This window comes from Staurois parvus, unplaced genomic scaffold, assembly GCF_062004578.1.
Source record: "Staurois parvus isolate SC_StPar_1 unplaced genomic scaffold, SC_StPar_1.0 ptg000096l, whole genome shotgun sequence".
Classification (NCBI taxonomy): domain Eukaryota; kingdom Metazoa; phylum Chordata; class Amphibia; order Anura; family Ranidae; genus Staurois; species Staurois parvus.
Genome location: NW_028317892.1, coordinates 4,134,111 through 4,157,767, shown reverse-complemented (window position 1 = coordinate 4,157,767; position 23,657 = coordinate 4,134,111). Strand labels below are relative to the sequence as shown.

General features: G+C 41.3%; 1 protein-coding gene across 4 annotated transcripts in view; it reads left to right on the top strand.

The window, feature by feature from the left end:
* Positions 1-23,657, top strand: part of GTPBP3 (GTP binding protein 3, mitochondrial) — an 86,994-nt gene that overhangs the window by 49,698 nt on the left and 13,639 nt on the right. The gene's annotated exons all lie outside the window — the stretch shown is intronic.

Below are 23,657 nucleotides of genomic sequence, written 5' to 3'. Positions count from 1 at the left end.
ACTGCATACAACCTTGATATTATTTATGTTTACTAGACATTTATAGCAGTTTTCATATTTTTTCCCTTCTTTATTACATATTTATTTTTAAATAATTCTACAGACACCCTAAACATAAATTTCTAATTTACTGTTGACCAGTCGTTTATTTATGTTATATCTGGTTTTATTGTCTTTATTTGAAGAGGTATAATAGGAATAACAGATTATTACGTATAACAAAGAAACGGGGGGAACCAGAGAGGGACTGATAGGAAAAGGGAGTATGAGAAGTTTGACAGAAGTCATTGCAGATGATAGAGTTATCTATGCCATTATTGTACAGTATTGGCAAAAACTAAGAATATTGTTAGGATGTTAAGAGGTTTTGGAAGGCATCGGTGGTTCTAAAAAGGACCCAGCATGTCCGCATATGAAGTAAAAAGTCCAACCTATCTGAATCTCCAGCTACCAGACTCCCTACACACATAAGGTCATTCATGATACTGGCCCAAACTGACAGCAGTGGTGTGGTGGAAGACTTTCACTGTCTAGATTTTGTGGTGCATGCTTCCACTAGGCAGTGTCTCAAACTTTCCCACAAATGTGCTGCAGAGAGCCCAGGAGCACCAAGAGAAGTCCCACCTCTGGTGTGCCTACCAAGTCTGTCAACTGCGTTTTATTATATACCGGGAAGATTAAGTTCCAAAACGGTTGGATTTTTGGGCATCTCCACCATATGTGGAAATAGCTAGTCCAGCATTAGTGGCCCCTCCAGTAGGCATTGGAAAATGATGGGAACATTTGTCACAAAGTGGCCCGACATCACCACCTGGATATAATGTTATCATTTTTCTGTTGATGGTAGCTTGACAAGGAGAGGGAGTGCATCAAAATGTAGGCCTTAGACCAATCATCCTCCGATAACAGCATTCCTAGAACCTGCTCACAGGCTAGCTCAAAAGGTGGCTTCTCTTTGTAAGTCATCTCTGTCACCATAGCATAAATACAAAATTGCCCATGAGACTGCTGCTGGAGAAGTACATAAATGTCCAAAATTCATTAAGCGGCAATTTAGGAACATCTATTTTGATAAAGACCTAATGTAGTTGGGTAGTTGTTTTCCTGGTAACAGTCCCTCATGGTGGTTTGAAACTAAGGCGTAAAATGAGGCCACAGTGCAATTGAGTCTGGCCAAAGGGCATAGTGTAATTGCAAATAAATAATTCCATTTGGAGTCAGGAAGGTGGCCAGAGGCATACTGAGTGGAAACTGAGAGTTAAAATAAATGAGAGTAAATGACCCGAGCCTTGAGGGAGGGAATTGTCTTACTGAGTCCAAGGTAAGTATACAGTTAGGTCCATATATATTTGGACACAGGCACAATTTTACTTTTTTTCAGTTATTTACCAAAACATATTCAAGCTATAGTTATATAATGGATAAGGGCTGAAAGTGCTCACATTCAGGTTTAATTTGAGGGTATGTACATCTAAATTGGAGGAAGGGTTTAGGAATTACAGCTCTTAAGAGTACAGTTGTGTTCAAAATAATAGCAGCATGTTGAAAAAAGTGAATAAAGCTCAAAATCCTTCTAATAGCTTTTATTTCCATACACACAAATGCATTGGGAACACTACACATTCTATTCCAAATCAAAACATGAAGAAAAATAGATCAAATTTGTGTTGTTCCTCTAAAAAAATTGAAGAAAAGTGAATATTAGACTGTTCAAAAAAATAGCAGTGTTTGTATTCTTCTTTACAAACTCAAACATTCACTATATAAACTGAAAAATGTTTGGAGATTTTGCTTTCCTTTGAATCACTTAATGAATATTTAGTTGTATAAGCACTGTTTCTGAGAACTGCTGTACATCTGTGTTGCATGGAGTCAACCAACTTCTGGCACCTGTGAACAGGTATTCCAGCCCAGGATGATTGGACTACATTCCACAGTTCTTCTCTATTTCTTGGTTTTGCCTCAGAAACTGCATTTTTGATGTCACCCCACATGTCTTTTTTTCCAACAGTGGGACTTTGCGGGGGCTTCTTGCAGATAGCTTGGCTTCACATAGGCGCCTTCTAATTGTAACAGTACTCACAGGTAACTTTAGACCTTCTTTGATCTTCCTGGAGCTGATTGTTGGCTGAGTCCTTGCCATTTTGGCTATTCTATCCATTCGAATGGTAGTTTTTTCGCTTTCTTCCACGTCTTTCAGGTTTTGGTTGCTATTTTAAAGCATTTGCGATCATTTTAGCTGAGCAGCCTATCATTTTCTGAAGTTCTTTATGTTTTCCCCTCTCCAATCAACTTTTTAATCAAGGTACGCTGTTTTTCTGAACAATGTCTGGAACAACCAAATTTTCCTTAGAATTTCAGAGAGAAATGCACTGTAACCAGCATGTACAACATTTGCTGCCTTCTTTCCTTAAATAAGGGCAATAATTGCCACCTGTTTTTCAAAGAATGAATGACCTCACTAATAGAACTCCACACTGCTATTATTTTGAACATGCCCCTTTCAATTAGTGATTCAATTACACAGAATCAGCAGCATGCATGTCATGACTGTTGGGTCTGTTGGATTTCTATTACTCTACTGCACCTGCTAGTAAATTATTTGCCATGTAGAAATATCAAAAACAGTGATTGATCAGGTTAGTGATGTTTGACTGCTATTATTTTGAACACAACTGTAGCTCTCCCCCTTTTTCAAGGAACCGAAAGTAATTGAACAATTGAATCAAAAGCTGTTTCATGGACAGGCGTGGGCTACTCCTTCATTATTTCTTCATCAGGTAAGCAGGTAAAAGGTCTGGAGTTGATTCTAAGTGTGGTATTTGCATTTACAATCTATTGCTGTGAACCTACACCATGTGTTCAAAGAAGCTGTCCATGCAAGTGAAACAGGCCATTGTAAGGCTTCAAAATTAAACAAATCCATCAGAGAGATAGCAGCAACATTAGGAGTGGCCAAATCAACAATTTGGTACATTCTGAGTACAGAAGAACACACTGGTGAGCTCAGCAGCATAAAAAGACATGGATGTCCACGGAAGACAACAGTGGTGGATGATCGCAGGATCCTCTCTATGGTAAAGAAAACCCCATTCACAACATCCAGATAAGTGAAGGACACTCTCCAGGAGGTTTGCGTATCATTGTCAGTCTACAATCAAGAGAAGACTTCACAAGAGCAAATACAGAGGGTTCACCACAAGGTGCAAACCATTCATAATCCTGAAGAATAGAAAAGCCAGATTAGACTTTGCCAAAAACATCTAAAAAAGCTAGACCCATTCTGGAACAGCATTCTTTGGATGGATGAAACTAAGATTAATCTGTACCAGAATGACGGGAAGAAAAAAGTGTGGAAAAGGCTTGGAACAGCTCGTAATCTAAAACACACAACATCATCTGTAAAACATGTTGGAGGCAGTGTGATAGCATGGGCATGCATGGCTTCCAGTGGCACTGGGTCATTGGTGTTTATTGATGATGTCACATTCTGTCACAGAAGCAGCCGGATGAATTCTGCAGTGTTTAGAGATATACTGTCAACGCAGATTCAGCCAAATGCAGCAAAGTTGGTTGGACGGGGCTTCACAGTACAGATGGACAATCATCCAAAACACACTGCAAAAGCAACCCAGGAGCTTTTGAAGGAAAAGAAGTAGAATATTCTGCAATGGCCGAGTCAATCGCCTGATCTCAACCCAATTGAGCATGCATTTCACTTGCTGAAGACAAAACTAAAGGCAGAAAGACCCACAAACAAAGAACAACTGAAGACAGCTGCAGTTAAAGCATTTTATTTATGATTATATTCATTTGTCCAATTACATTGGAGCCCCTGAAAATGGAGGGACTGTGTATAAAAATGGTTGTAGTTCCTTGTACTTAATATTTATGTTTAACCCCCTGAATAAAAGCTAAAAGTCTGCAGTTCAAATTCATTTGGATTGTTTTTGTTTTAATTTATTTTGGAGGCATACAGAGCCAAAAGTATGAAAATTGTGCCTGTGTCCAAATATATATGGACCTAACTGTATATTCAAAAGTCACATTTCAAGGTGTTTTCCTGAAGTTGCTAAGTGTCCCAAGCCGAGAGGATCATTGCAGAATGTTTTGTATTATAATGTTGAGGGATGAGATATATAATAAGAGATCATCAGTATAGAGAGCCAGCTTGTAATGACATGACCCCAGACACCTTAATGGAGGTATTGGTATGCAAAGTGACAGCCAAGTGTTCCATGGTATGGTTATATAACAATGATGACAAGGTACAGCCTTGTCTGGTTCCTGTTGCAGGTAGGCAATAGTGAGAACAGTTGACCATGCACCCAGATCCTGGCAGTAGGTTTTGAGTAAAGAACCAATGCTTCACGAATTGAGAGAGAGAGCAGGGGCTGTAATGTTAAGTGTAAAGCTTAACGTCCACATTGATCATAGATATTGGGCAAAAACTGCAGCAGTTCAGTCATTTATTTTCCTAGTTTGGGGAGGATGACAATTCATGCTTCCAATGCTTGATTTGGAAATGGGCAGGCATAAGAAATGGAGATATTTGTCTGAATAAAGACAGAAGCAAGGGAATTGTCAATAGTTTTATAGAACTTGACAGTAATGCAGGCCATAGACGGGGAGAAAAACGGCCGATTTTTCTTTTAAAAAACGAAAAATCGGTCGTTCAAGCGGCCGACGTCACCACCAATGGTAAAAAAAATCGGCCGATTTTCATCCCGTCTACAGCCGGCAAAAAGTGTCCCTGCAGAGAGCTCTGCTATTTCTTTGACAGTTCCTTGACATTTACAGAGGTGGCAACAATGTATCTATTTGTATCCATTTAGGATACAGATGTTTTTATTTGGAAACAAATAGATACAATGTTGCAACCTCTGTAAATGTCAAGGAACTGTCAAAGAAATAGCGGAGCTCTCTGCAGGGACACTTTTTGCCGGACTGGATTTCCTCTTATTTTTCATCCTTCTTCTTCTTCTCCTTCTTCATCATCATCCTCTTCTTCTTCTTCATCATCATCCTCTTCTTCTTCATCATCATCATCATCCTCTTCTTCTTCTACTTCTTCTTCATCATCATCCTCCTCTTCTTCTTCTTCTACTACTTCTTCTTCATCATCATCCTCTTCTTCTTCTTCATCATCATCCTCTTCTTCTTCTTCATCATCCTCTTCTTCTTCTTCTTCTTCTACTTCTTCTTCATCATCATCCTCTTCTTCTTCTTCTACCTCTTCATCATCATCATCATCCTCTTCTTCTTCTTTTTCTTCATCATCATCATCATCATCCTTTTCTTCTTCATCATCATCCTCCTCCTCTTCTTCTTCATCATCATCATCCTCCTCTTCTTCTTCTTTTTCTTCATCATCATCATCCTCCTCCTCCTTCTTCTTCTTCATCATCATCATCCTCTTCTTCTTCTACTTCTTCATCATCATCATCCTCTTCTTCTACTTCTTCATCATCATCCTCTTCTTCTTCTTCCTCCTCTTCTTCTACTTCTTCATCATCATCCTCTTCTTCTTCTACTTCTTCATCATCATCCTCTTCTTCTTCTTCTTCTTCTTCTACTTCTTCATCATCATCCTCTTCTTCTTCTACTTCTTCATCTTCATCATCCTCTTCTTCTTCATCATCATCCTCTTCTTCATCATCATCCTCTTCTTCTTCATCATCATCTTCTTCTTTTTCTTCATCATCCTCTTCTTCATCATCATCCTCTTCTTCTTCATCATCATCATCATCCTCTTCTTCTTCATCATCATCTTCATCCTCTTCTTCTTCCTCTTCTTCTTTTTGTCTTCCTCTTGCAGGTCACTGCTCATGCGCAGATTTTTTATCGGTAAAAAATCGGCCGATTTGCCCATTATTGCTGCGAAAATCGGCCGATTTTTTTCCCGACTTTACCGATAAAAAAAAACGGCCAAAATACCGAAAAACGGCCGAACAAATAGCCCACTAACGATCCGAAAATCGGCCGATTTTATTTTCGGCCGAAAAATCGGCCGATTTTCGACCCATCTATGGCCTGCATAAGACCATCCTCTTCTTCTTCTACTTCTTCATCATCATCCTCTTCTTCTTCTTCTTCTTCTTCTTCTACTTCTTCATCATCATCCTCTTCTTCTTCTACTTCTTCATCTTCATCATCCTCTTCTTCTTCATCATCATCCTCTTCTTCATCATCATCCTCTTCTTCTTCATCATCATCTTCTTCTTTTTCTTCATCATCCTCTTCTTCATCATCATCCTCTTCTTCTTCATCATCATCATCATCATCATCCTCTTCTTCTTCATCATCATCTTCATCCTCTTCTTCTTCCTCTTCTTCTTTTTGTCTTCCTCTTGCAGGTCACTGCTCATGCGCAGATTTTTTATCGGTAAAAAATCGGCCGATTTGCCCATTATTGCTGCGAAAATCGGCCGATTTTTTTCCCGACTTTACCGATAAAAAAAAACGGCCAAAATACCGAAAAACGGCCGAACAAATAGCCCACTAACGATCCGAAAATCGGCCGATTTTATTTTCGGCCGAAAAATCGGCCGATTTTCGACCCATCTATGGCCTGCATAAGACCATCCTAGTCTTGGACTCCTACCAATGTTGAAGGAAGAGAGTGCACTGAGATGAAAGGAGCATATCAGGAAATAGATTTTCCTTTAGGTAGATGGAGGTCTTAGTTTCTAGAACCTGGGATGGTAAATCGGAATGTTTATCCCTAATGTTGGATAGAGGGTCATTGAAGGCTCTGAAGGTATCCAAAATCTCTTTCAAAGAGTAAGCTAGGAAGCAGCTCTGATGTGAGCTAGAGTGTTTTAATGGACGAGATGTACATAGACATCTGTTGAAGGTGAATGGTGTGCGCCAGCAAGCAGCCACATTCCTTGCTGAATTAAAAATGATCTTTGTAAAATCAGCCACTTTGATTAATAAAGTTAAGCAAATTTTGTCTGACCATCATTCTACAAAAAATGTTTCCAAATTAAGAGATTTGTGGGACGTTTAAAGGTCCCCTTATTTCCAGGAAAAGTGTTGCAATCTGAATTGTTCTTGCAGACAGGACCCATGTTTAATTGTGATCATATTTGCACTTGTCCAGCCTGTAGCTATTGGTCAAAAGACTGATGTAATTTTGTCAAAGCAGCAAAGGCACAGCTTGTTTTCAAACCTGTCTTTTGCTGATGCAGCACAGAGCTCCAAGGTTAATGAGCTTAATTAGACTAGTCTCCATTTGTATGCACATTTTTCTGTTCATTTGAGATCTGTTGACCTAGCTATATCTGTAATTTCCACTGCCAGTCCAGGCATATATAATGCAACGATTTCTTGCTGCTTTCAGTCACACAATTTATGCAACACACTAGCACCTGAATGTAGAAAAACATTATTTAGAAATAATGATGACCCTTTAAAAAGGTTATATAATATCCAAGCAATATTTGTTATGTTACTTGCTAAGGATCTGCTTTATGGTTTGACTGTAATGCATTTGATAAAGATTTCTTTTGAAATTATTTATTTAAACTATTTGAGAAAAATCTCGAACACCTGACCATTGTTGTGCTTGTCCTAGTTCTTGGCCATTCTGTGAAATACTATGAAGTATTTTTTAAACTTACACAGTGATTTATACTATAGCCAGAATATAGTGTAGAAGGCAAGTTAAAAAAAAAACCTCTTTCTTTGTCAAGTGGGGAAAATCACAAATTCTACCAATCGATCTCGATGCCAACAGACTAACCGACTCTGCCCTACCTTTAGTGTGGACTGATCAAATTAAGTATTTGGGAATCACAATCTCCTCTTCCCCCTCTGACTACTGTACATTGAAGTAAGTTCCCTTGTTACACAGGGCTGAATCTAGCACGTCTGATGTGGGGGTGCAGCAAAAAATGTCAGGGGGCAGAGGATGCAAGATCAGTGGGGCAGTGTATAGGAGTCCGTAGGGCAGTGTATGGGGGTCTGCTGGACGGAGGACACGGGGTCAGTAGGGAAGTGTACAGGGGTCAGCAGGACAGAGGACAGGGGGTCAGCAAAATGGAAGACAGGGGGTCAGTGGAGAACGGGTCAGCAGGACGGGGGACAGGGAGTCAGCAGGACGAAGGTCAGGGGGCCAACAGAACAGAGGTCAGCAGGGCAGTAGACAGGGGGTTACCAGGGCAGTTTACAGGGGTCAGCAGGATGGAGAACCAGGGGGTCAGCAGGACAGGGTACAGGGGGTCAAATCCTCCCATTCCCCCTCTTAACCAATATCCCACCAGCCTTTCGTAGCACAAATGATCCCCCCCCCCATTCCTCCATGTAGCTGCACAAATCCAACCCCCACCTCAAAATTGCCCTACCCAGCACAAATAGCCCTCCATCCCTCCTCCTCCACAAACCTTTTAATTGAACCCAAGCTGGTCCCAGCTGGATGCCCCACCCCCCCTCCAAAAAAAATCACAATAAGGGAAAACGCTATAGAGCCGGAGGTGTTCTGCGCTGGGCTGTAATCTCCTCCTCCTGTCAGAACAGCGATTCTCCATGTAGCAGATGACACAGGGATCGCTCTCCATCGGGCCATACACACAGGTTTGATTAGCCACCCCCTATGTCTTCCAAGGGCTGCCCATCTCCCAGCAGGGGGAAATGTGAATAGGGGGCACATAATCAAACCTGTGTGTACAGCCCGATGAAGAGCGATTCTGTGTCACCTGCTGCATGGATGATCGCTGTTCTGACAGGAGGAGGAGAGCACAGACTGCACCTCCTCTCTACTTTATCGCAGTGAGTTCTCTCAGAATCTCCAATTTAGTTCATTGCTTCTCCCCCCATCTTGTCCCAGAGTGCGGAAATGGGGAGAGGAGCTCAGCAGCCAGGCAGACTTTCAGTGGGGTGGCAAGCCTGGGGGGGGGCACAAGTAAATTCTTGGGGGGGGGTGCAGCCCTCCCCACCCCAGCCTCCCCCTAGATCCCACCCTGTTTTTACTTAACATGAAAAACAAATTGAAAGCTTGGGGCAATCTCCCCCTGACATTCGTGGGCCGGATTAATCTCTTCAAAATGAAATTACTGCCTGGTCTCTTATATGTGCTTAGACACTCACCTGTCTGGATTCCGACAAAATATTTTTACCTTGTTAATTCCTGCCTCACTTCCTTTCTGTGGGGTTTGCGACAGCCAAGATTTTGTTTATCAAAGCTGCAGCGACCCTGGCAGCAACAAGGTTTAGAGTGCCCAGACCTATTTAAATATTATTTGGCGGCTACGCTAACGCATGCTCATAATTGGTTAATTGCAGATTAATCAAATGCCTCAGTGGTGTGGGAAGCCTTATGTCTAGGCTCCTATGAGGCATTGAAAAACCTTATCTATCGTTGCCCAGCTGCTCCCCTTCCATTGACCTGGGCGAGGAAAACGGTATTGTGGGTATGGTCTTCTGCCCAGGTAGGTCATTTGGTTCCTGCAGGACATCTCTCTGCATACCCCTCTATTGTGCAACCACAGGTTGCCTGAATTTTCTCTGATCCCCGAACCACATATTTGGGACGTGAAGGGTATTAAGTATATTGATCAAATCTGTTCTTGGGGTGTAACTGAGAACATTTGATAGTTTGAAATAACAATATGGCCTCCCAAACACATTTTTGTTTACATATTTACAGTTGTAAGTTTAGAAACGCCTTTCACGCTCAATTTCATGCAGTCCCTGTTGCCTTTTATGACTCCAATCTAGACAATCTACTTAGAGATGAGACTCTATTCAAACCTCTATCTAACATACAGTTGTGCTCAAAATAATAGCAGTCAGACATCACTAACCTGATCAATCACTGATATTTCTACATGGCAAATAATTTACTAGCAGGTGTAGTAGAGTAATAGAAATCCAACAGACCCAACAGTCATGACATGCATGCTGCTGATTCTGTGTAATTGAATCATTAATTGAAAAGGGGCATGTTCAAAATAATAGCAGTGTGGAGTTCTATTAGTGAGGTCATTCATTCTTTGAAAAACAGGTGGCAATTATTGCCCTTATTTAAGGAAGGAAGGCAGCAAATGTTGTATATGCTGGTTACAGTGCATTTCTCTCTGAAATTCTAAGGAAAATGGGTCGTTCCAGACATTGTTCAGAAGAACAGCATACCTTGATTAAAAAGTTGATTGGAGAGAGGAAAACATATAAAGAAGTGCAGAAAATGATAGGCTGCTCAGCTAAAATGATTGCAAATGCTTTAAAATGGCAACCAAAACCTGAAAGACATGGAAGAAAGCGAAATACTACCATTCGAATGGATAGAAGAATAGCCAAAATGGCAAGGACTCAGCCAACAATCAGCTCCAGGAAGATCAAAGAAGGTCTAAAGTTACCTGGGAGTACTGTTACAATTAGAAGACACCTATGTGAAGCCAAGCTATCTGCAAGAAGCCCCCGCAAAGTCCCACTGTTGAAAAAGAGACATGTGTTGAAGAGGTTACAATTTGCCAAAGAGCACATTGACTTGCCTAAAGAGAAATGGCGCAACATTTTGTGGACTGATGAAAGTAAGATTGTTCTTTTTGGGTCTAGTGGCCAGAGACAGTTTGTCAGATGACCCCCAAACACTGAATTCAAGCCACAGTACACTGTGAAGACAGTGAAGCATGGTTGCGCAAGCATCATGATATGGGGATGTTTCTTATACTATGGTGTTGGCCTATTTATCGCAAAGCAGGGATCATGGATCACTTTGAATACATCAGAATACTTGAAGAGGTCATGCTGCCTTATGCTGAAGAGGAAATGCCCTTGAAATGGGTGTTCCAACAAGACAACGACCCCAAACACACCAGTAAACGTGCAACATCTTGGTTCTAGACCAACAAGATTGACGTTATGGAGTGGCCAGCCCAATCTCCGGATCTTAATCCAATAGAAAACGTGGGGTGACATCAAAAATGCAGTTTCTGAGGCAAAACCAAGAAATAGAGAAGTACTGTGGAATGTAGTCCAATCATCCTGGGCTGGAATACCTGTTCACAGGTGCCAGAAGTTGGTTGACTCCATGCAACACAGATGTACAGCAGTTCTCAGAAACAGTGCTTATACAATATTAAGTGATTCAAAGGAAAGCAAAATCTTCAAACATTTTTCAGTTTATATAGTGAATGTTTGAGTTTGTAAAGAAGAATACAAACACTGCTATTTTTTTGAACAGTCTAATATTCACTTTTCTTCAATTTATTTAGAGGAACAACACAAATTTGATCTATTTTTCTTCATGTTTTGATTTGGAATAGAATGTGTAGTGTTCCCAATGCATTTGCGTGTATGGAAATAAAAGCTATTAGAAGGATTTTGAGCTTTATTCACTTTTTTCAACACACTGCTATTATTTTGAACACAACTGTATATAAGGAATTGCTTCCCTCTGTCCACAGGGGGCTTGAGGCTCTTAAAACCAAGTGGCTAGTTGATTTCCCAGAGCTGGATGATGAAGACTGGGAGGACATATGGGAATGTTCCTTTCAACAACTGGTCTCTGCCAAAGACAGGTTGATACAGTTTAAAATTCTACACCGTATTTATCTTACCCCTATACGTCTTCACAGAATATATACCTCTATGCCTGCTGATTGCTGGAGATGTGGGGTGACCTCTGCAGACTTCACTCATATCTTTTGACAGCTTTTCTGAAAGTTGGTAGTCACCTGCATCCTTTTCGTGACCACTATCCAGGTACCACTGACAGTAGGAGTATGTCTGTTGGGGTTGGTTAACTCTCTGGCACACAGAAGGGCCTCTAGAACCGTTGTAGGGATTTTATTGTTGTATGCCAGGAAAGCTGCTGTGCTGAAATGGAAATCTCCGGTTGCACCTACTCCTAACTGCTGGAAGAGGTTATCTAATTCCATGATCTCACTGTATAAGTCTACCTACTTATCTTGGGGATGTCCCCAAAAATTTCATAAGGTTTGGGATATTTGTGTAGACTCTCCTTCCACGAATGCAGAGCATGATCCTTCCACCTAATTTGATGTGGTTTAAATTATATTCTTTAGTGACCCCATGGAGCTATGTGAGGTCATGCTGATTGACCACTAGAGTGGATGCTCTTGCGCTTTCATTCGTGTTGGTTTTTTCTAATGGCATTTTAACCCTGATTTTCTGAAGATTTAGGAATGTTCCATACTCCTACATAATGGACGAGCGTGCTTTTTGTTTGTTTGTTTATCTTTACCTTTGTAATAAAGTGTTGTACTGAGCCTAGGTATGCCCTATAGCATGGGTACTAAATTAAAATTCACTGAGGTCCAGTTGGTAACATTTTCTTTCTGCAGAGGTCCGAAACTCATTTGTCTTCTATTACTCAGGCCTTTCACATCAAAGCCCCCTTTACATTAATGTCCTCAGCCCCCCTTTCCCATCATAGCCCTCCGTACATCACAACTCCCTTTCACATCAGAGCCCCCCAACATTATAGCCTCGCTTACATCACAGCCCATTTCACATCACAGTCTTTTCTTGACATTACAGTTTCCCTTGCAATCACAACCCACCACATAACAGCTTCACCACTCCTGACATCATCGACCCTTCATATCACAGTTCCCTCCTCTCACATCACAGCCCCCCATATCACAGCTACCCCTCTAACATCACAAATCCCCCATATCACAACTCTCCTCACATCACAGCCTCCTCCTCCTCAAGGACTCCTCTCCTGAATGTACTGGCTTGCCGCTGCTGATCTCAGAGCAGGGAGGAGGATGGGAAGCATAGAAGGTTTCCACTGAGGGCGGGAGCTGCTCACCTCTTCCTGGTAAAAAGTGAGTGACCCGCATAAAAAGTTGGCTCCATTTCCCACTCACCTGTAGACCTGCAGTGTTTCCCACCCTCCTCCCTGCTCTGAGTTCAGTGGCTACAAGCTGGTACATTCAGTTAGGAGTCCTTCCTTCCATTCCTCCTGCCCTCTTCTCTGCTGGAATTCAACAGCAGCAGTGACGACGGCCGCAGCAGAAGAGTACATACAGAACAGGAGTCCACCCTGCCATTCCTTCTGAGTACGAACAGCTGCAGCGGTGGGAAGAGAGGAGTCCACTCAGGCTGCTAAGTGGTGTGGCCGTGGTCCAGACAGGACTGTCACTTGGTCCGTATTCGCACCGTGGTCCGCCATTTAGTGATACCTGCCCTATAGGCTCTGTTTTGTATACATTTCTATTTTCGAATAAAAAAAATTAGCAAAAAAAAAAAGAATAGATTGCATTAGGTTTTCTTCCACTTTAAAAGTTTCGGGTCTTTGGGCAGAATAGCAGTACAGATGATGTAACGGGGACATGCACCCTCCTTCCTCCTCCATTGAGAAAGTTTTTTCATTGATTACACTGCTTGTGCCATGATCTGTAAATGAGGGACAGTCTGATCAGTCACAAGAGTCTCTCCCCAGTCACATATTCACAGGGCAGTTATTGTGGTTTCCAACTCAGCCCATCTTGCATGAAGTTCTGCTGCTTACCAGCTTACAACACTTCAAGAAATACTAGCTGTATAGTTACAGTGAGGAACAGAAGTATTTGAACACCCTGCGATCTTGCAACTTCTCCCACTTAGAAATCATGGAGGAGTCTGAAATTCACATTGTAGGTGCATTCCCACTCTAAGAGACAGAATTAAAAAAAAAATTCAGGAAATCACTTTGTATGATTTTTAAAGAATTTATTTGTATTGCACTGCTGAACATAAGTATTTGAACACCTAAGAAACAGCAAGAATTCTGGCTCTCAAAGACCTGTTACTGTGCCTTCAAAAAGGCCACCTCTACTCCACTCATTAATCTAACTTAGTAGCACCTGTCTGAGCTCTTTATAGACACCTGTCCACCCCACAGTCAGTCAGACGCCAACTACTACCAAGGGCAAGACCAAAGAGCTGTCAAAAGACACCAGAGACAAAATTGTGGACCTCCACAAGGATGGAAAGGGCTACGGGGCAATTGCCAAGCAGCTTGGTGAAAATAGATCAACTGTTGGAGCAATTGTTAGAAAATGGAAGAGGCTAAAGATGACTGTCAGTCTCCCTCGGACTGGGGCTTCATGCAAGATCTCACCTCGTGGGGTATCACTGATGATAAGAAAGGCGAGGAATCAGCCCAGAACTACAAGGGAGGAGCTGGTCAATGACATGAAGAGAGCTGGGACCACAGTTTCAAAGGTCACTGTCGGTAGAACACTACACCGTCATGGTTTCAAATCATGCATTGCACGGAAGGTTCCCCTGCTCAAGTCATCACATGTCCAGGCCGTCTAAAGTTTGCCAATGACCATCTGGATGATCCAGAGGAGGCATGGGAGAAAGTCATGTGGTCAGATGAGACCAAAGTAGAACTTTTTGGTCTAAACTTCACTCGTTGTGTTTGGCGGAAAAAGGATGAGTTGCATCCCAAGAACACCATCCCTACTGTGAAGCATGGGGGTGGTAACATCATGCTTTGGGGGTGCTTTTCTGCGAAGGGGACAGGACGACTGCACTGTATTAAGGAGAGGATGAATGGGGCCAATTATTGTGAGATTGTGAGCAACAACCTCCTTCCCTCAGTCAGAGCATTGAAGATGGGTCGTGGCTGGGTCTTCCAACATGACAACGACCTGAAGCACACAGCCAGGATAACCAAGGAGTGGCTCTGTAAGAAGCATATCAAGGTTCTGGAGTGGCCTAGCCAGTCTCCAGCCCTAAATCCAATAGAACATCTTTGGAGGGAGCTGAAACTCCGTGTTGCTCAGCGACAGAGGGCTGGCGGTTCTTTAGAAATAGTCAGAATTGATGGAGCTGGTGGGCAACTGTAGTCTTGTGATTGATTAAGAAAAACAGACTACACTTTTATGTTTCAGTACTACATGATTTGTCATTATAAGTTGACAGTAGAGCAGGCATCACTAAATGAGACAGCATGGTCTGAACCTGGATCAAGTGACAGTTCTAACCTGACTGCCAGTCAGCCAGTCCCCAGCGTGGGTTCCTCTCCTCCACATAGTTATTTGGTTGTTAGAAATGCTCGCATTCTTAGGAATAAGGTTAGGTCATGTTCATGCCTTGCCCCCAGCATCACAGGAAGATGGAAGTGGAATTTGCTCTAACCAGACCTGCAGCCTGCTCTGCCTCCTGTCCTCTGCCTGCCTGGAGCTAAAATGTACTGGGACACTTTGATGGGGACACTTGATGTAAGGGGGGACACTAAAAATTGGCAATACATAGTATTGAAATGCTATGGAAATTGCACATTGCCTATTTTTTGATAGACATAAAATGATATGCCCTTGAACCCCTCGTGTTTTGTTTTGTTACTGTATTGTCTCATGTTCTGTCCCCCATTATAATGTACAGCGCTGAGCAAACCTTTTAGCGCTATATAAATACTGTATAATAATAAAATGATTACATACTGTATATACTAGATCATAGCACAAACACAAGATCAGATCTCGGCTGGAAGAAAATTTTACTGACTGAACCTCCTTGGATTTTAATCAAATACTCCTGCAAAAGAGGCATGTTAATGGTAGCTATATATTAACAATATAGAAAATATTTGAACTATTTTTCTTATCTATGGGATAAATATTAAGCAATCTAATCCAATATCAGCCCCACACATGAAACATTTTGCATATAATTCTTATGAGCTGTTTATTTTCAACAGTCATACAGCATGATAATACTGGTACAGTACTCAAGATGGCACTGTCAACTCAGAAACATCGCTCATATGCTTAGAGCTGATTCACACATATGTGGAGCGGATTGAAGCTCAGATTTCCCAGCTAATTGATACAGTAGCTGTTCACAGGTTCACGTCAGGTTTACAACAGGTTCGGGACAGGATTAGCTCAGGATCTTATCCCGTTCACAGATATGCAGTTTAGGAACGGTTCCCATAGAAGTCAATATCCTGTAATCCGCACCTGAACCTGAAGTCACTGCTCAGAAATTGGACATGACTCTTTTTAAAACTGCACTGAATATGCAACAACCATGCATTGGACATATGTGAACAGGCACCATAGGAAGCAATGTTATTTCACATTTCATGCAGATTGGAAGTGGTTCAAACCGCATCCAATCCACATATATGTGAATGGGCACTCACTCTTGCACATTAGATACAGTTCACATTAAGTAGAAAAAAGTCATGGAAGATATATAAGGGCTGCAAGTCTCATATTTACCCTAAACTAAGAAGGATAAAAGCTATCCTTGTAAAAACGCAGACTGTATCCTCAATCAGAGAAAACACATTTCCTCTAATAGGGCTAGTCAGTCTTTTACAAAGTATATTGACAGTCATTTTTAGGAAATATCTGTGGAATATATGTAATCTAAAATAGTTCATTTTGCATGACACAACCATCTTAAGGCATGATTGATAGATTGTATACAACGTAGAATGTGCTGTTTTAATTAAACTCCCTACAATTGAAGTAGAAAATTGTGCATATTGTTCTATTGCTATGCATATACTGTAGGTCAGGACAAAAAAGAGCCCTATTTAACCATAGCTGTCATACCTGTATACTCCCTATGGACCATAGCAATTTTTAGCCATTATGATACCAGTTACACGTGTATCAATTTATGAACAAATATTTTGGAACCAAAGTCATTCATTCTTAACTGTACATTAAGGTACCTTAAGGTGCACAAGATGATTAATTCAGGTACATAGGGTTATGTTGCTGCCTTCAGAAAATTAGACACAAGCATACAAAGTTGTAAGGAAAGCCTAGTATAACTACTCCCACTCCAATCAGTTGGTAAGTCAGGGCTTTGCCCTTTAGTTTTAGGTTCTGATTTGTGCTTTCCTGCTCTGGGGAGTCCCCTAGGGAGTCAGCTCTGGAGCAGCAGCTGCAATACTTCTGGTCATGGGCTGGCGGAGGGAAGAGGTGTAGCCACATTTTTTAATTTGGTACTCAGTATCCATTACTAACTGTGTTCCCCTATTGAAACTGCATAACCTTTCTTTGGATCGTGTTACTGCGCATGCATGCACCTTTTTTCAGAGTGCCCAATAACCTTCTAAGCCTTCCTGCCATCTCTTCAGCTGCACCCACATCATGATCCTCCTCGTTCTTTTGGGCTTCCTTTTGCCTTATAGTGATAAAGTCACAGTCAGCATTAACCCTTCCTGCTCCCGCCCAGATTTGTGAGCACTCCTGGCAGCAGTTCATGTTGGTCTTGCCAGTTTACAATTCACTAAGTTCCTAAGAGGTTTGCAATGTACCTCCAAAAGGACATGACACCAGTTGTCAAGACCACTGTCACCTGTCTGAGACACAACACTCCTCAAAATCCTCCTTAGCATCCTCCTTTGTATTATCCAAGGATGAATTATACTTCATATAATATACTATGTCTGAGTTTATGGAGAAATTTTCAGCCAAGTTAGCTGACTCAGATTTGGAATAACATTCTCTTAAAGGCCCCCAGATTGTTAAAACCTCTCTTGTACTCTTACTATTGCAATCTGTTTTAAATGGTGTCTGGTCTAATCCAGAACTTCTAGAAATGTTTGCTCCTCTCAGTGTTTTCCTAGTCATATCCTATTTAACTGTCTGCTCCAGGGATATATTTTGGAATTCTGGATCTATCTTCATGGATCCCTGTTTCCACCAACACACGGAGCACATGTTTGTGGCCCTACTCTATTGTGTTAATGGGTTAGCTAATATTATTCACCTAATATCCAAAATGAGTCTCCTTTTCATCATTAAACTTCGATTTCCAAGCAAGCAAGTCCTCCTTACAATCAGGGGGCACCACCACTTGCCAGAGTGGGGGGAAGTCTGTTGACCTGTCACAGGTAGGGGATACCAAACAACGACCTACTGCGTTCCATGTGCAGCAACAAACTTAGGAAGTTTGTATCTAGGTCCTGGGATCCTCTACCCTTTGCAGTCAAAAAAATGTATAGGGGAGGAGGAGGGAAGCGTTTCTAAGAGTAGATGTCAGTAGTGTGATCACAGCTACTCTTATAAGTGTTCCCCCACTTCTCTATATGTTTTTTATATTATGCTAATATATTATATTGATGGACTGCTTGGGGTCTAGCTGCCCTCATAGAAGCACACAGACAAAGTACACTGCATTCATCCTGGATCGACTCAGCATACAGTAGCTCCCTTTCAATTCTAAGATTGGATTCTGTTACAAAATTCTAGCCTTTGTGGTGCATGTTATGGTGACTACATGGGATCAGTTCAACTTGATCTATGTTTTTTCTGAGAAACTTATTCCTTGCATATTTAGCAGAAACAAGATGGAAGGCATGCAAGCGATTCTCATCACTGTGAAATAACCCATGTGACCATAACCATGTGAGGTACTCTCAGGGAAAGGTTTACCACCCTGCTTCTAGGCCACTGGACTGCCTGTTGAAGCTTAGGTATTGGAGGATAGGGGCATACCTAAATCAGTTATTCCTTTGAAAGCTAGGAAATCAAATCCTCATATATCATTGCATTGGAAAGTATAATTGTCATGATGCAAAGCAAGAATTTCCATCCCAGGAATTACTGCGTGGGATGAATTCTTTTTTTTATACTGAGGTGCTGTGACGAAGCTCTGTAGCTTACTAAACCCCTGTTTTTAACGCATACTGTTAGACAGGTTAATTCAGTTTGTTTGCAGTCTGGCTGCCAAGTTAGAGCTTGGAATTTTTCTTTTTTGTTGTTTGACATGTGTCACCCTTCCATGTGCTCCTTGCTGTGAAGGCCAGTTATAGACTGGGGCAGTGGCCATTTTTTGCACTGTTGAATTCTTTTTTTCCCTAGTCTGTTCTAGATCAACCTATGGCCTTGTGTGCCATCAAGCCCCTTGGCATTTCTTTTTCAAAGACTTCTTGCCTCTCATTCCTTGGTGAAAGCCTTTTTACAGGGTGTTGCACACATTGTTCCTCCTGCATGCTTCCTACTGAATTAATAGGATCTCAGCCTGCTTCTATCGGTTCATTTAAAACCATCCTTTAAACCTACCATGGATATTCTCTTGTCTACTGTCACTCACAAGGTTGCCTTCCTCATGTCCATCACCTCTCTGAGGCGTGTTTCTAAGTTGGCAGCCTTAACCTGTAAAGAGCCCTTTCTTGGCTACACAGAGATAAGATTGTCTAATGCCCCTTTTCTTCCCAATTAGTTTTTTTTCCTTTCTTCCTAACAAAAACACTGTTCTTCTATCTCTATGTCCTGCTCCATGACATCCCAAGGAGATTCCCATCCCCTGACTGTGGTACATGCTGTTTGTATCTCTACTACTGATTCTTTTCAACAGACTCTGTTTTTTGTCATTCTTGAGGGTCCCTTTAGGGAACAACCTGCTTCTCATTCCATTATCTCCAGGTGGATTTGGAAGCTCATCTCGCTAGCTTATACACTGGGCAGGGTTTTTCAGTCAACGTGCACTCCACTAGATTGGTTAGTGCTTCATCAGCTTTTCAGCATCAGGCATCCTGAGGGATTCTAGTGGAAGCAACAAATCACAGTAGTTGGCACCACTACTACAGTGATCTCCACTATCTTCTAGGTACTGTGTTGAGCTGCTTCCTTGCTACATAGTGAACACAGAACGTTGCTCTCTTGGCATGAGTGCCATTCAGAGAACACTGCATTTTCTCAGTGAATGTAAAATGTTCTTTGATTGGATAAGGTGGAGAGTGGGGGTGGTGAGGTCACAATTTTGTCTAAACAGAGAACACTTTGAATTCATTGAGAAAATGCAAAGTGGCAACCTTATGTGTTCAGCAAGCAGCAGGGCAGCTGCTCAGGATGGGACCCAGAAGCTAGCGGCAAACATAGTAGCAGCAGTGCCTACTATTACATCTTTCCCTAGGCCACGGATGATCTTGTCCCAACACTGCTGTCACATCCACAGGCTATGAGATAGGGGGCTTGATAACCCCCATGCAATAGCAATAGCGTAAAATAAATAAAAAATGTAAAAGCCCCGGCTGCTCCCATACACACCCAAATTTAAACACATGCAAAGGGCATGCATGTAAACATAAATTGTGCCACACATGAGGTATCGCTGTGAAAGTCAGCATGAGTACAATAATTTGAAGGGTATTATTAACTCTAAACTGATAACATGTAAATATGGACACCTTTGGGCACTGTAGTGTTTTGTGATTTCACGGGCACACAATTTTAAGGCTTGACATGTCTGTTATTTGTTTATATTTATATTTACCAAAAATGGGTATTATATTACAGTATGTATGTTTGAAAATAAATTTTATTATATTTGATAAACAGTTGTGTAAATATCATTTAACATTAAAAAAATTGCAACTACCACAATTTTATTTACAGTGCCTCTGTTTTCAGAAAATATGATTGTTTGGGGGTTTAAAGTAATTTCTAGCAAAAACAAAATGCTCATTTTAACGTGTGCAAAAATGTTAAAATTGCCCCAGTAGAACAATGGTTAAATAACCACTTATTACTGTGACTCACAGGGTATTGGTTACAATATTAGGAGCTATTAATACAGCAATATAATTTGCCATACTTTTGTAGAAATTGCATTTTTTTGTGAAATTAAATATTCACAAGCAGCTTCAGTTTCCAGTCTATGTTTAGCTTCCTTCCCTTAAAAAGTTTTCTATTGTGTAAATATGTATGCTTCAGTTTAGGATGTGACCCTTTTAGAACCATTGAGTATGACTAATGTGACCCTTTTCGAACCAATGAGTATGACTAATGGGTTCAAGAAATTGTGTTATTTTTTGTAGGTGAGGAGTACAAAAGCCATAGGACAATGGGTCAATTAGGTAACTGGGCAGTAAAAAGGAGAGTGATTAATAGGGAGAAAATCCTGTTTGTGTCTGGACAATGAAATGCATATTTATTTGTTGACTCTGTGATGTGTAGTGCTTTTGTAATTCTATACTGTAAAACACACATATATTTATTAGAAGGTATGTATACAATATATTAATTAGGGCACTGATAAGCATATTTAGCTAAGCATAAAAGTGATCATTGTGAATATTTTGCCAAGCATCCTCATCAGGGCACTTTGTGATCTATGCTCCTCATAATATGCAGTATTTTGAAGTATTTTATTTCATGTGAATTGTTATTTTATTAATTTCTTTGCGTGGCACATTTATATTATATACTTTAAAGTGGTATTAGATTGAAAAGCAAACATTTATTATATTGCAGCTTACCAATTCTTAGCTGCAATCATATTTCTTTTTAGTCTTCCTTTCTTCTATTTTCATCTGGTGATCATGTTTTGGACTAGATCACCTACAGACCATTTACCGTGATCTACCAGTGAGCCAAATTAATATAGAATTACGTGCACATGGAAGCAAGACACTGACATTGTTGCAGTTTGCCAGCTTCCTAAAATTCTGTTTTATTGAGGAACTAACAGTATCATTTATAGGTCTTATGATGCAGGCAAAGCATATACATTGGGTGAAAAGTCCACTGGGTTTCTGCGTGTTTTTCCATCCGTGTTGATATCTTCCAATCATTGTCCCCAAAATGAATCATTCCCTTTTATGGGGATTGTTTACGTTAGTCACCTAGGGTGAGACTCCGGATGAAGGCGCCATCTTAATTATCATCATTGTTCTGTCAACTTATATCTGATTGTTTTCTTAAGAGAGTAAGGAATTTCAAGAGCAAGAAGCAGAAAGTAGCAAGACTATAAAATTGTCATTTTACTGATCATCTAATAAAACGTGGAGTGTCTATCACAATCCACTACAATCAAGCCAGTAAGTCTGTTGTTTTTCAAAAGAACAATTTTTCCAAAAGCAATGTATTCAAGCCAATATGTGTACACCTTCACCGGTTGTGCTCTCACCTTGTGTATATTACCAAACCGCTAAGTTTGGTCATATATAGCATGTGTCATGAATATGCTTTGATCTAATACATTCCAGTGTAGCTCTGGCTGTATGTTTATGGTCGTTGTCCTGCTGGAAGGTGAACGTCCGCCGTAGTCTTAAAGCGGAGTTCCACTCACTTTTTTAAAAAATAAAAGTCAGCAGCTACAAAAACTGTAGCTGCTGACTTTTAAAAATACAGCCACTTACCTGTCCCACGATCCCGCGTTGCCCCCGCCACAGCTCCTTTCACCGGTCGCCCTGTATTCCAGGAGGCCGGCGTCTTCAGTGTGGGCACCCGGCTGTGACAGCTTGTGGCTTAACATCCGGGTGCCCACTGCGCATGCGCGAGTAGTGCTGTGCTTCCTGAATGGCCCCGTCATTTTCTGGGACCTGTCACATGTCCCACAAGACTTCGGGGAGGGAGGGTAGGAGGACAGCTTCCATTTCCGATCACCTTGGAGATCGCAGCGGAAGTGGGAGCGGGTACCTGTCAAATTTGGGTACCCATTCCCCCCCGTTCCCTAAAGGTGCCAATCCTTAATGGGGAGCGGGGGACTAATCTTTAAAGTGGAACTTCCCCTTTTGGGTGGAACTCGGCTTTAAGTCTTTTGCAGACTCTAACAGGTTTTCGTATAAGATTGCCCTGTATTTGGCTCCATCCATCTTCCCATCAATCTGACCAGCTTGCCTGTCCCTGCTGAAGAAAGGCATCCCCACAACATGATGCTGCCACCACCATGTTTCACAGTGTGGATGGTGTGTTTAGGGTGATGTGAATTGTTTAGTTTTCTGCCATACGTGGCATTTTACTTTTAGTCCAAAAAGTTCCATTTTGGTCTCATCTGACCAGAGCACCTCCTTCACGTTTGCTGTGTCCCCAGCATGGCTTCTTGCAAACTGCAAATGGGACTTCTTATGGCTTTCTTTCAAGAATGACTTTTTTCTTGCCACTCTTCAATAAAGGCCAGGTTTGTGGAGTGCATGACTAATAGTTGTTCTGTGAACATATTCTCCCACCTGAGCTGTGGATCTCTGCAGCTCCTCCAGAATTAGGATGGGCCTCTTGGCTCCTTCTCTGGTTAATGCTGTCCTTGCCCGGCCTATCAGTTTAGGTGGACGGCCATATCTTGGTAGGTTTGCAGTGCCATACTCTTTCCATTTTCAGCTGATGGATTGAACAGTGCTCTGTGAGATGTTCAAAGCTTGGAATATTTTTTTATAACCTAACCCTGCTTTAAATTCCTCCACACCTTTATCCCTGCCCTGTCTGGTGTGCTCCTTGACCTTCATGATGCTGTTTGTTCACTAATGTTCTCTGACAAACCTCTGAGGGCTTCACAGAACAGCTGTATTTATACTGAGATTAAATTACACACAGGTGGACTCTATTTACTAATTAGGTGACTTCTGAAGGCAATTGGTTCCGCTAGATTTTAGTTAAGGGTTTCAGAGTAAAGGGGGCTGAATACAAACGCACACCGCACTTTTCAGATATTTATTTATAAAACATTTTGAAAACCATTTATCATTCTCTTTCCACTTCACAATTATGTGCCTCTTTGTGTTAGTCTCTCACATAAAATCCCAATAAAATACATTTACATATTTGGTTGTAAAATGTGGAAAATTTCAAGGGATATGAATACTTTTCAAGGCACTGTACATAGCAATGTTGCACAAGCCAAGTGAGAGGTCATTGCATTTCCTCATTCACTCATGGACCTTTAGCCACTATTGTGGCCAATATTTGGTTAATTTTTCTGACCAAAGAAGGATGCTGTTGTGTTTGGCT